This window comes from Dermacentor andersoni, chromosome 11 (genome assembly GCF_023375885.2).
Source record: "Dermacentor andersoni chromosome 11, qqDerAnde1_hic_scaffold, whole genome shotgun sequence".
Classification (NCBI taxonomy): Eukaryota; Metazoa; Arthropoda; class Arachnida; order Ixodida; family Ixodidae; genus Dermacentor; species Dermacentor andersoni.
Genome location: NC_092824.1, coordinates 123,750,765 through 123,764,635, shown reverse-complemented (window position 1 = coordinate 123,764,635; position 13,871 = coordinate 123,750,765). Strand labels below are relative to the sequence as shown.

General features: G+C 49.1%; 2 protein-coding genes and 1 pseudogene across 12 annotated transcripts in view; 2 read left to right on the top strand and 1 right to left on the bottom strand.

Annotated features, from left to right (window-relative positions):
• The window catches only part of LOC126539643 (BBSome complex member BBS2-like), a 211,532-nt gene that overhangs the window by 62,760 nt on the left and 134,901 nt on the right, over nt 1-13,871 (top strand). The window lies entirely within an intron of this gene.
• The window catches only part of LOC126539335 (sodium-dependent glucose transporter 1A-like), a 212,214-nt gene that overhangs the window by 92,829 nt on the left and 105,514 nt on the right, over nt 1-13,871 (bottom strand). The window lies entirely within an intron of this gene.
• On the top strand, nt 9,306-10,397 carry LOC140214166 (uncharacterized; annotated as a pseudogene).

The following is a 13,871-nucleotide window of genomic DNA, read 5'->3' as shown; positions in this document are numbered from 1 at the left end:
CCTTTCACGCATGCATACTGCGTTCTGTGAACGCCTTCTGCGCTACAATTTTCCGGTACTACAGGCAGCGCTCTCAAAAGCGAAAGCAAAATCCTCGAAGGTTCGCCTATACAGACATCGACAGAGCGAAAGAGGGGAAATGCCAGGAGGTCAACCAGACGAGCTAGGGAAGTAGAAAGAGGGCGAGAATGAGCCGCAATCGGTCACTGAAGCCGCTGACACTGCCGTAGAGCCCGAACTGCGCCATCGACGGATGTGGCCAGGGTCCAAGAGTTTCTATTTCACAAAACTCTCTGCTCGAGTCAAATCTGTAAAGACCTGGGCTAGACGTGGTATTGAGGGAGAGTGCACAACGGTTTCTTCAAAACCACGGGTGTCGCACATTGGTGCATCGGTCATTCCAAGAGGGAAAGATTACGCCTTCGTAACTGCCACACCAATACATATGGGGCAGAGCAGTGTTGCATCTCCGCGGGAAAGGCTAGAGAGCACTTCGAGCCGTAACAAAGGGTCCAGGGCTCAGGACCAGGGTCAATTTAGCATCGTAGGCGGCAATTACATACGCTCGGAGAGCTCCAGAAGGCACATGTCTTTGTGCGAGCAAGCAAAGTTCTCTAGCAGCGTCAGTCCTTGACGGTGGAAGAAATTGTACGAGCGCCTCCGTGGGCAGCAACCAAGCAGCCTTGTCAGCGAGGTCGCTGCCGACAACGCCACATTGACACGGAAGCCATTGAAAGGTGACATTTTCCTGAGCGTGATGGTTACTCTCTATTATTTCAGGTATCTGCTCATATGCATCGAGACGTAGAGCAGGTTTGACGCTGCGAAAATAATCTTTTCAGTCAAAAAACACGACTTGTTTCTCTGCTTGTTGGTCAATGCCATAGTTTAAAGTGGTACGGAGGGCCTCAAGTTCTGCTGCCGTAGATGTCGTTATATGTGTGACATCTTGAATTTCATTGTGACCCGTTTTGCTGGAATGACAAACGCGGCTGCTGAGCTGGTAGGCGGGGTCGAACCATCAGTATGCATGCAGTATGCGTATGTTTCATGCAATAAAAGCAGTGTCATATGCTTCAAAGACACTGACGAATGATTAGCTTTCTTAGTAATTCCTAGAATATACGGACACACCTGATGCTCTCGAAGAAACCAGAGGGGGGACGACGATGGTCACTCGCCGGCGGTGTATGAGCCGATGTTGTGCTCTCGTGGTGAGCATTGATCAGGCGCGAAAACAGCGTTCGGTGACGCCAACTGTAGTAGGCGTAGAAAGCAGGTGCCTCCCATGCTTCTGCGGCAGGAGTTTCCTCGAGCTTTGTTGCCAGTGTCAGGTCACCCACTATCTTCAGGATTCAGTCTTAAGCTAAGCAGCTTGTTCCCTGTAGACTATTGGAGCCCCTGCGCGTGGATGCAACTGTCGTAGTAGATCGCCACGTCGGTGCCTGGGTTCAAGAAATACTTGTGCGTCAGTGCCGACATATTTCGCTCTCATCCACGACTGCTACCGCATTCGCTGCCACATCGCATCATTCCGTCGGTGTATGCTACCCATATCTGTCAGATTCAGCCACCGCACTTCGCACAGATTAATCTTCGCTCACCGACTAACGAGCACCCCTTCAAATCCCAACCCGCACAAGAGCACCTCGTGAATTACACGAGGCACCCATGTACTACATGAAAGCTAATTTACATTATTCGATACATGTAATGTCCGCCAAGACTGTACGCCCAGTCAACTGAATAGCATGTGAGAAACAACGACGCGATCGAGTCCTTCGCCATGACGGTACAATGCAACACAGGGAGCGCACGTAGTGTGTTAAATTCCCAAAACTGCATGCAGTGGGTTATGAGGGACACTAGTGGAGGACTATTTCTCACCGTTGCGCCTAAATCCAACCAGAGGCCTTAGGCGTAGCGACATGCATGGAATCCATTCTGTGAACAACATTAATGGCATCCACAAAAGTGTCTACTCTTTTGTTGATGATGAGGTGGATGGACATGTGTCTCCATAGATGGCTTTGTGTTGTGCTTCAGTGATTAGCGTGGTCAACTTGTTCACGCTTCTGGCCGGAATCACAATATTGTTAAAGAAAGGTTTGCAGTGTTATGATCGACCTGTCAAGTGTGAGACACATTCAGGCGTGCGTTCTCATGACGAGATGATTTGCCTCATCCTAGAAAGGGCTGTTAGGATAAGCCCGGACTTCGACCTGTCAAGTGTGCGAAACGTTCAAGCGGGCGTCCCCATGACGATATAATTGTCCTCTTCTCCGAAACAGCGTCACCCTTTTTATTCCCCGAGCTAACAGAAAGGGAACGACGAAGGGAAGAAAATCCGAAGATCAGGAGCTCGACGGCTGAACCTGATTAAAGCACTAATACTTCCACAGGCTCCCCAAGAAGACGTCGACGACCACAACAGGACAAGGGGTTAAGGCCGTCCTGGCCCCCGTGTTAATCAGAACCGCTCGAGATTCGGATATAGTCACAACCATCTACCAATGGAGTGTATACAGTCTTTCCCGCTTTTTTTCATCATCACGATGTAGTTTCCCGATTCTTGCCGTGAAGACCCACCTCAACCGGTCGAGATTGTACCAGCTGGTTGGCAGCAATGGGATACTTCACGCTTCGTCCTGGCTTCAGCAGGATGGTGAGCGCTTGGCGTTGAGAATTGCCAGGTTTTAGCTCGTGTGTTTTGTAAAACGGCAAATTAGTTTCTTACGTGCAGGCTCCTGTTGAAAGCTTCCTCACGTCACAGTAGAGTAAGAAAGTCCTCGTTCGGGATTGACTATGGACTTAAGCAAACGGAGAAAGCCAGAGTTGGTATTACTATGTGAAGAGCTGGGAATTGAGGTCGAGAAAAGTCATAGAAAGCCGCAGCTTATTGAGGGGATTGAGCAGCGTGGCGCTCTTGAGGACGAAATTTCAGAGACATGGGAAGAAATAGAGAATCGAACTCAGAAACCTGAACAAAACGTGGTAGAAGAAAGGCAAAGAGCTGATCAAAAGGAAGCTGCAGAAAGAGAGGAACAGAGAGCTCACGAACTAAATCTAAAAGAACTAGACGTACAGCGTGATCGGGCCAGGTTATCAGCAAATAACCTCTCGATAAATCGAAGACGTTAAGGTGATGCAGGAGTGAGAATAAGGGATGTCATGCCGTTGTAGAAAGGGAACGATGACATGGGATTTTTCTCGTTACTTTTGAACGAACCTGCAAGAAAAACGGGTTGGTACTAGAGTTGGCTGCGACAGATTCTGACCGTTCTTCCTGGCGAAGCAACCGAAATAATTGCAAGGCTAACGAGAGACGACTATAAAAAGTAAAAGCTGCGTTGCTAAGGAAATATAGGCTATCTATTGGAATGCATTATGTAACCGCGCTAACGACACAGGACGAAGAAAAACACACAGGACAAGCGCGGAATTACAGACTGATTTGATACTGACACATTCGGAAAGCTCTTTAGACATACTGAAGGTTGTCAAAGACAGAATCGCGGTAGAAGAAGAGAGCAATTATGTCGCGAAAGTAGAAAGAGTGAATATTCCGGAGGAGGTTCCTTCCGGAGATGAGGCTTGTGTTACGTTTCGCCTACGACGCGCGGTATAGCCGGCGCGGATGCAACGGACGCCGGGGCTTCGTTCCAAAGCGGCGGACATTTTGGCCCGTTCAACGCCGCCGATACGCCTCCCCGCCACGCGCGTCCAGGCATGTTTCAGTGCCACGTGTCTTCAAGTGTGCGTGTGTGTGTGTGTGTGTGTGTGTGTGCATGGTGGTGCCCACGCTTGTCAAAGCGCGGCAGCCGGGGAGAGGAGCTCCCCAAGTGTGAAGCGAGGAGGTCTGACCGGCGCCTGCTCGGCGGATGCGTCACTACACTCGTCTCAACATGTCTCTCAGCGTGTCCGTGCCCCGCCATCACGTGGCCTCGTCACGAGGCCTTCCTCTTGCCCTCGACTCCGAGAGTATAAGAGCAGCTGCTCCCGGACGCCGAGAGAGGCTCCGATTTCTTCTGTCGAGTAACGTGCTCTCCCGTCTCTCCACTTCGGTCGACCTGACCGCCCGCTCTTTTGCGATGCTAGAATAAACAAGTTGTTCTGTTACCAGTCGACTCATGCTTTGCCGGGACCTTCGGATGCGTCCAGTTGTGCCCCAGGCCGCCAGGCCAACGCTACCCTTGGGGCTTGCGACCCATTTGTAACAACGGGTGTCAGCGCTGAGATTCCAACAACTCGTGCCAGCGGTGCGATTACAACACTTGCTTAAGCAGCCCCAAGAAAGTCAGGGACGCGCTGAAAAACTCCCTCATACCTCCACTTGAGCGACTTTCCAGAAGCGCCAAAAGGAGAGGAGAATGCCATGGCGGCGAAGCAAAGCCGGAACCCGACGCTCAAGGATTTCAAAGGCACATTCGGTCAGCGCCTGGCATGGCAAACATTTTTCAGGCGGCGCAGGTTAAAACGAGCGAAGTATTCGGCGCAGCGAGGAATCGAGAAAGACGCCACACCGCAGCCCGTAAGACAAGGGAACCGGCCATCGCGCAGAACTTCAAAAGGTTCGTTGTGACGGTTGAAAAACGGAGGCGTCGCCTAATAACAAAACAGGACGCGTCTCTGCGAGTAGGGGTGCGGCTGAAAGGTTCAACCGGGCTGAGGTATGCGTGTACGAACAGGGCCAGTCAGGCAGTGACTGCAGTGCCGCGAGAGTGAGGGCAAAGGGAGACTGGCGATTATTCTCGTGTTTACGGCCTCCCCTTCAAGGAGGAGAAAGCAAGCCGCGGGCACACAAAGTGGCAAGCGACGACAGAGAGCAGTGTATGCCTGGCCGCTGGCGTGTGATGGTGTGGAACGCATCTCGCGGACGCTCCTGGGCATTAGCCAGTGTTTCGAAGTGTTTTCTTTTGCATGGAGTAGGGGCGCAAATTTTGAATTCTTGGTAAGAGTAGTAAATGTACCGGCTTTGTCTAGGTCTGGCGGCTTCCCCGTTAGGCCTAGGTGATAGGCGGGACCTATTTGATAGGCTTATTTAATTCTTTCAGCTAGCTTTTCGGATTCCTACAAGGGGTAGGGAGTGCTATTTTTTTATTTTTGTTTGGTATAGTGGTCTGCTTTGCTCGAGTGATTTGGCGAACTTGCTCGTTGGGCCTAGGGACGTAGGCCTAGCGATGAAACCGAAGAACGTGAAGGCCGCGGGGGACGGGAGAGCAAGTGCAGTGCGATGAGTGCCTGCGATGGTGCTTCCTCGACAAGTCTAAATTCCAGAATTTAGCAGACGCGGAGGGGGTCTACCTTCACGTGTAGGTCGTGCGAGGGTGTCAGGGAAGCCGTCCATTAACTGGAAGGGACTTGGGCGGCTAAGTTCGAAGAGCTTAAAGCAGACCTGAGGGAGGAGCAGAAGAAGCGGGTAGCACTGCAGGCTACCCGCTTCTAAGGCGAAAGTTGACAATTTGGCCAAGGTGGAGGCGGCTCAGGCCGCGCAGTTAGTAAGGACCATGGCCGAGCTTGGGGAAGAGCAAGAAAGGAGCGCCGAACTGGAAAGGCGGCTCGATGCGCTGGAGACGCGGGCAGCGGAGAATGTCGGGTCAGTACATCAATCCGGATGGAAGGAGCTCAGAAAGTAGGGTAGACCCTACAGGCGAAGTGGGAGGCAGGGAGGCAGAGCAAGCGGTCGCCAGCTCGCCGCCGGTGAATCGGCGTAGTTATAGCGAAGCAGCGCAACACGCCCCGAGTGAGGAGACACTGCAGCCACAGGGGCGCCAGCGGGCGTGAAGAGAGGGGCAGCGGACACAGGCTGGCGGCGAAAGGCTCGCACGCAGAAGGGTCCTGGTGATAGGGGACTCCAACGTGGGGAGGGCTGAACAAGGCGTGATGACGAGAGTGAAGGCGGCCGGGCGAGTACAGGTGGAGGCGCAAGCGGGGAAGGGCATGGCGGAAGCGATGACCAAGGCGCGGGAAGTGGTAGGGGACAGCACGGAGAGCGACAGCTTGGTCATTACGCATGCTGGGCTCAATGACGTGCTTAAGGAGAGAAGCCAGGACCTTGAGAGGTACATTGAGACTGGGCTGAGTAAGCTTAGAGAGCCCACTAGGGAGCGTGCATGTGACCATATGCACTATCCCAGAAGTGCAGGGCCAGACTTACCAGATATAAAGGAGGGTGGTTGAGGCCAATCGAGTCATTAGGAGTCTAAGCCGACGACTCGGGTAGAGCGTGATGGAAGTCAACAGGGACGTGTATGGAGCGGGCTCCCGGCCTTTTGTGCAGGATGGCATTCACTACAGTGGTGTGACTGGCAAAAGGATAGGGGGCAGGATGGGTCGCCAAGCAACAGCTTTTTTAGGGGGACCAGAGCCCTGAAGGAACCAGTGTAGGCATGGACGATTCGAGGCAGGAGCTGCAAACAAGCAAGCATCGGTACTGTAGGAGACAGAAGTAAGCACCAGAGGCAAATGAAGTCATAGGGTTCACTACAGACATAGGGTTCGTTGACATGCAAGGTGGCAGAAATAGGCTAAAATGGGAGAAAATCGAAGAGCAACTAAGGCAGGAGAACTTAATGGTTTATGGGTTTGTAGAGACACATCTTAGGGACATGGAACAACCGCCCTGTAACCCTGATTACGCATGGGAATACTGCAACAGAGTGCAGGGTAGCAGAAAGGGCAGGGGAATTGGAGCACTCATTCATAAAAATACAAATTGGCAAAGGGTCAAACAGGAATGCAAGGAGCATTTATGGTAAAAGGAAAAGTAGCGAGGGCGAAAACACTTCTACGCTTTGTGTACCTTTGGGCAGGATCAAATGCTAAAGAGGAAAACAAAAAAAAATGTTGGACTGTATAGCAGCGGACATCAATGAGCTAGGAAAAGGACGTGAGAATTGTTTTAGGAGACATGAATGCGCATGTTGAAGATATGGATGGGTACACAGACTCCATAGGCAAGATGCTGCTGGATATGTGTGAGAGGCATAACTTAGTTGTCTGTAACTCTACTGAGAAGTGTGACGGGATCATAACATAGGAGGTAGGGGTTCGACACTCGACAGTAGATCATGCGTTAATGTCACATAGGATGTACGATAGATCAGGAGCCATGATTATAGATGAACAGGGCTCCAGAAGTATAGGTAGCGACCACAAACGTATCAAATTGAGTTTTAAGAGGGAAACTAAAGCACGAACAGCGCGCGAGGAAAAGCCAGATGTGATTTTTTACTCAGAAGACCAAGTGGAAATAGCGGCCAAACAAATTGAAGAAGTATATCAGAGGGTACTGAAACTGATTGGACTTGCTCAATGTTAATGAGACTATCTGAGCTTGAGCTAGGTAAGGTGCGAGTCAGGAAAGCAAGGCAAGGGATACGAAAACTCAAGAGCTGGTGGGACGAAGAGGTTAAGAAGGCCATAAAGAAACGTCAGGAAGCCACCAGGGAACACAGGTATTCCAAAAGTAAGGGAGAACCTGAAGCAGAAGTAGAGAGGAAATGGGTAAAGTACATAAAATGCAGACGGGAAGCATCCTATTTGATCAACGAGAAAATCAAGACAGAAGGGTCTCAATGGCTGTCAGAAGTAAGCAATAAAAAAGATAAACAGGCAGCTAGGAAATTCTGGCAACATCTGAACTCCTTGGGTAATGGAACAAGCCTAGCGCAGAGGTATATAGTAACAGCTCAAGGTACTCAGGAGAGGAGGCAATGGAGCATATAGGAACCATGATGAGGGGAAAATTTACAGAACAGAGAAATAGTACATGCAATATGTCGGAGAGGGATAGCCCGGTCAATCCACTGCTTTTGCCTGGACAAAGAGTGGGAAAGGGCCGAGAAGAGGGTACCAAGTAGCACATAGGCAGGCCCAGATGGTATTCCAATTATGTTAATAAAGAAATTGGGCCCGAAATCTAGGAAAGCATTAAGGGAGGTAGTGAGCAAAATGCTAATGGATGGTAAAGTACCTGACGAATGCAGGCTAAGTAGGACGAGAATGATATATAAGGGAAAGGGGGTGTTACGTTTCGCCTACAACGCGCGGTAATGCCGGCGCGGATGCAACGGGCGCCGGGGCTTTGTTCAAAGCGGCGGACATTTTGGCCCGTTCGACGCCGCCGAAACGCCTACCCTCCAAGCGTGTCCAGGCGTGTTTCAGTGCCACGTGTCTTCGTGTGTGCGTGTGTGTGTGTGTGCCCTCGCTTGTCAAAGCGCGGCAGCCGGGGAGCGGAGTTCCCCGAATGAGGAGCCTGGAGGTCTCTCGGCTCAACTGTTCGCGCCGTCGTGTGGGTGAGGGTTGGCAATGCGTCACTACACTCGGTTCAGCAGGTCTCTCGGCCCGACAGTTCGCGCCGTCGTGGGCTCCTGCTGCGCCGTCCCGTGACCTTCATCCCGTGACCTTCCCTCCTTCCCTTTTGGACCGCGACGCCGGGAGTATAAGAGCAGCTGCCCCCGGACGCCAGAAGAGAGGCTCCGATTTGTACTGTTGAGTTACGTGCTCTCCCGTCTCTCCACTTCGGTCGACCTGACCGGCCGCTCTTTTGCTATGTTAGAATAAACAAGTTGTTCTGTTACCAGTCTTCTCATGCTTTGCCGGGACCTTCGGATGCTTCCAGTGCCCCAGGCCGCCAGGCCAACGCTACCCTTGGGGCTTGCGACCCATTGGCAATAACGGGCGTCAGCACCGAGACTACAACAACTCGTGCCAGCGGTGCGATTCTAACAGGGGACAAAGCTGACATAAATAACTACCGGCCTATAACAGTGACGTCAGTGGTTTACAGGGTGGCTATGCAGATTATAAAGGACAGATTGCAGGCATGGGTAGAGAACGAGGGGGTGCTTGGAGAGCTAAAAAATGGGTTCCGGAAGCATAGGAGGCTAGAAGACAATATGTTCTCAATAACACAGTGCATTGAAATAGCTGAAAAGGAACACAGACCCCCATGGCTGGCTTTTTTGGATATCAAGGGAGCCTATGACAATGTACTTCAACAGGGCTTGTGGGGCATTCTAGAAACTTTAGGAGTGCAAGATGGAGCAAATTTCTTAAAAGATATCTATAAATGTAATCGGGTGATTATACAATGGGAAAAGCAGGTTTCGGAGCCTGTATTGATTCGGCGGGGGCTTAGGCAGGGGTGTACATTGTCACCTCTGATATTTATGCTGTACCTACAAGGTTTAGAGGGCAAAATACAGCAAAGCGGACTCGGCTTCAACCTATCATTTTTCAAACAAGGAAAAGTGATTGCACAGTCATTACCGGGACTGATATATACGGATGATGTTGCATTAATGGCTGACAATACAGAAGATCTGCAGGGATTGATGGACATATGTGGTACAGAAGGAGACAGATTCGGCTTGAAGTTTAGCGAAGAAAAATCAGCAGTCATGATTTTTAATAATAACATTTGTGGCGAGCATAAAATATAGAAGGCCACGCTGGAGATAGTCGATAAGTACAAGTATCTTGGGGCTTGGATAAATAATGGCATTGAGTATCTGACATAGTACGAAAAATATGTAACGACTAAAGGTAACAGAAGGACAGCGATTATGAAGAGTAGGGCACTGTGGAACTACAATAGGTACGAGGTAGTACGAAGGATATGGAAGGGGGTAATGGTTCCGGGCCTGACTTTTGCCAATGCAGTTCTACGTATGAGAGCAGAGACCCGGCAACAGTTGGAAACTAGGCAACGTGGTGTGGGTAGGCTCACTCTGGGAGCACATGGCAAGACACCAAATCTTGGGGTGCCGGGGGATCTGCGATGGTCTTCTTTCGATGGCAGAGAGGCTAGTAGCAAGGTAGCATTTGAAGAGCGAATGAGAAAAATGGGGGAAATGTGGTGGGCTAGGAAGGTTTTCAGTTACTTATACACGAGGAATGCTGACACAAGGTGGAGGAAGCGAACTAGAAAATTGACAAGCAAATACTTGGGCAGCAGTGGGGGACAGGCAAGGAATCATCCGTCAAGAAAAAGGTTAAGGAGACAGAGAGGGGTATGTGGAAAACAGAGATGCAAACCAAATCAGCATTAAAGACATACAGGACGTTTAAGCAAGAAATAGCCAAAGAAAATATTTACGATAACTCTAAGGGAAGCTCATTGTTGTTTGAGGCCAGGGCAGGTGTACTGGGGACTAAAATGTACCGAGTCAGATACCAGGAGATAGACTTATTGTGCGGGGCATGTGGAGAGGAGGAGAAAACAGCTGAACACCTGATACTTGCTTGTAAACAACTTCACCCTGAAGTTGAATGCAACGGGGAACTATTGAAAGCGTTGGGTTTTAAAGACAGTGAAAGTAAAATAGACTGAACAGGTAGAAATAACTAAACGGGGGCTATCTGATTGGTGGATAATATCAACGCGAAAGTAAATGAGTAAATACATAGGTATGCATGCATATAGTACCATTCAACGCTAGGTGGCGCGCGCCGCCGCCGCCTGATTCAAAGGGTCGAGATCCGTCCGTCCGTCCTTTGAGCGAGGCCCAAAAGCCTTCAGACAGCTATCCAATCGAGTGCGCATTAAGAGGTAATAATCGTGGAATTGGGGGAATCCATAAGTTTCTTGTTTGTAAATAGAGTGCGATGCAATTCTTTTCATTTGTTAGTTATTAGGAGCTCATTAGTTTTAATTTCAAAGGTTTCGCATTACGCTCAGAATTTCTTTGTATTGTTTGTTGTACGAGCCAGTTACAAAAATGGAAGGGCTGTTTGGATAAGGCTGGACTTCGACCTGTCAAGTGTGAGAAACGTTCAAGCGGGCGTTCTCGTGTCGACATAATTGCCCTCTTCCCCGAAAAAGCGTCAGCCCTTTATGCCCTGAGCAGAGACGCAAAGGGAAGGATGAAGAGAAGAAAACCCGAAGGGCAGGAACTCGTCGACTGCAGAACCTGACGAAGGCACTGATACTTCCACAGGCTCCCCACGTTTTCAAAGAAGACATCGACGACCACACGTCCACAATGGGTTACTTAAGGCGGTCCTGGTCTCCGTGTTAATCAGAACCGCTCGAGACTCGGACAGAGTCGCAACCACGTACCAATGAGATTAATACAATCTTTTCTGCTTTTATTCATCATCACGATGCCCGCCTTCGTCATCGTCTTTGATTCTTGCGGTGAAGACCCACCTCACCCGGTCGAGACTGAATCACCAGGTGCATTTTTGCAGTAAAGTACAAGAAAACAACCGGGCCGCTCATTTGTTGCTATGTTCACGTAGCATATGGTTAAGGCCAATTTGGACGGTGTAGCTATAGCTCCGCTTTTGTCATTGGGATGCAGTTAATGAAATTGCACTCGACGTATACCTTTCTCTGTTCGTAACTCGTTTCCTCTGTACGCCCCTGCGAGAACTGCTTAACGTGTTTGGTGCTGAGAACAATGCGCTATAATGTTACCACTTTGAACAATTTTGTTGAGGTGGTGCGACCGTCGATAATCGAACTCTTCTTTCGGCTAAATCTGCTTCAGCAGTCAGTCGAAAGACTGACTGCTTAAGCAGATTCCACGCTACTGTGCTATCATGCCCCAGCGATGCCGATACAGTAGCATGGTAAAGATGGTCCAATGGTTTTCTTGAACTTGACTGCAAGAAGTGCGCCTGCCGAACCCTATTTAACGACTCTGGGCAAAAGTGTGAGCGAGTTGACCCGTCTAATCGTTGAAGCGCAACACAAATCCATCGAACATGCATCAGCGAGTCCTTGGGCATACGACGAATGTCCACACAATGGGTACCAAGGATGTCGCGAATGGCGGCGTTGTCAGTATGATCCGATTCCGTTGTGCATCTGAAATAAACTCGTTGAAAGATGCATATCATATTGACCACAAATAAAGACCGGGACAGCGGAAAAGAACACTTTCAACTGGTTTATTCACAGCAACACGTGCGCATATATAGGCAAATAGAACATGCGCAGACCACAGCAAACATGAGAAAGGCCAAGACTGTTAGTGGCACTTCCATTAGGTTGTTTCAATCAGAAATATATTTTTTGCATAACTGGTTGCCCCGCTAGGCTGATGAGTGTTCTTTTTCCTGCGTTCTGCGCATGTTCTATTTGTCTATATATGCCTACGGGCTGCCGTGACTAAACCAGTTGAAAGTTACCGCCTATGTTGTTTGTGTGTTCTCTTCCGCTGTCCCAGTCTTTATTTGCGGTATGATATGCAGTGAACACCAACTAGGCCAAACTGAAGTTTTTCGTTGAAAGAAGGCGCTGTCGCAATCACGAACGGCGGGCGCCGGCCAACGAGGGAGCGCCGCATACACGCGCGCACGGGTTTTCGCAACGCTGCGGGCCACGCAGATCCCCTTCTTCAACGTGAGTTCACGCTCAGAGACAGCATGGTTATACGCTGCAAATATGGCCATGTGTCGCTGCACCTTTTTATTATTCATTGATACGATATAAGGAGACGTTGACGCAAAATATAAGGCGCCGGCTACACCTTAGCTCTTGAATGGGTCTAACCTAGAAGATACAGGATTCAAGATTACACATCAAATAACATTTTCATACAAGTACCACAACTTGTCAAGCAACGTTTTCACAGTAACTTTATGCCGTAAGAAATACGTGGTACATACAATATACAAGTTAAATGACTCGACAGTTCTGTAGAAGAAAGTCATACAATCCCGGCCACGGCGGCCGCATTTCGATGGGGGCGAAATGCGAAAACACCCGTGTACTAGATTTAGGTGCACGTTAAAGAAACCCCAGATGGTCGAAATTTCCGGAGTCATCCACTACGGCGTGCCTCATAATCAGAAAGTGGTTTTGGCGCATAAAACTCAATAATTAAAATTATGAAAAGAAGAAAGTCTTAAAAATACAGATTATACTGTCGCTTAGTAATACAGTCTCTAGTCAGCGGATGGTGCATACATCGTGTAAATGCATTATCACATATAGTCACAACGGAAATGTCAACATTACATAATCCACAAACACATGCATATAGACAGCGACATTGAAATTAAAGGAACATTAAAAGCGTTAATAACGACCGACAATGCCGCTGTCGTCGAGAAAAGAGCTTTTAATGCTTTCAAAGCGCTCTTCTGCAAGGCCGTTGTTGGCCAAGGACCAAAAAGTTTCTTTAAACTGAAAGGTCTGCGGTCTAATAAAATTAGGGTTGATTTAAGTCCGCGTCTTCGTGTGTTGTGGGCAATCTAGAAAGAGGTGATGTATATCTTCATCTACAAATCCGCGATGACATTCGGGGGTTTCTGCACGGCCAATTATATGTAAGAAATATTTTGTGTAGGCAGTGCCTAGCCTTAATTCCTTGCACATATAGTTGCTTTAAACCTGCACACTGTAAGAGGTTTCGCACAAGTGATAACTTGCAATACGTCCTTGGGGTACGTGTCTCATACATGTGCTTTCTAATGTTGGTTTTATGCTTGTTGCAAATGCATAACAATTTTAGCTGCAAGATTGTACACGCTAAATTTTACTGTGTACTCAATGTATATGTGTATGATGACTGTAAGCGAATACATTAACAGTTGTTAGTGCGCGAGTTCCATGTTCGTCGCTTGTTTTGCGGTTAGTGTCCCCGTATACACAGCACTCTTAATTGCAGCGCAACCATACAGTCTATATGCAAGCTTCGCATTTGGCTTTGCACAACAAACATGGTCCTCTTCGAGCTAATGCTTTGCTGCAATACGTCAATAATGCCCATCATATTCTCGGAAAAGAGCAGCACTTCCGCGTCGCCTTTCCCGCGATCTCTCTACAATTACCTTATGCAGCCACAATCGGAGAATTCGTTCGGCTGGCAGGCATGAGTGCAGCTTGTAGACGCCCCAGGCTCGTGTGTCAGCCC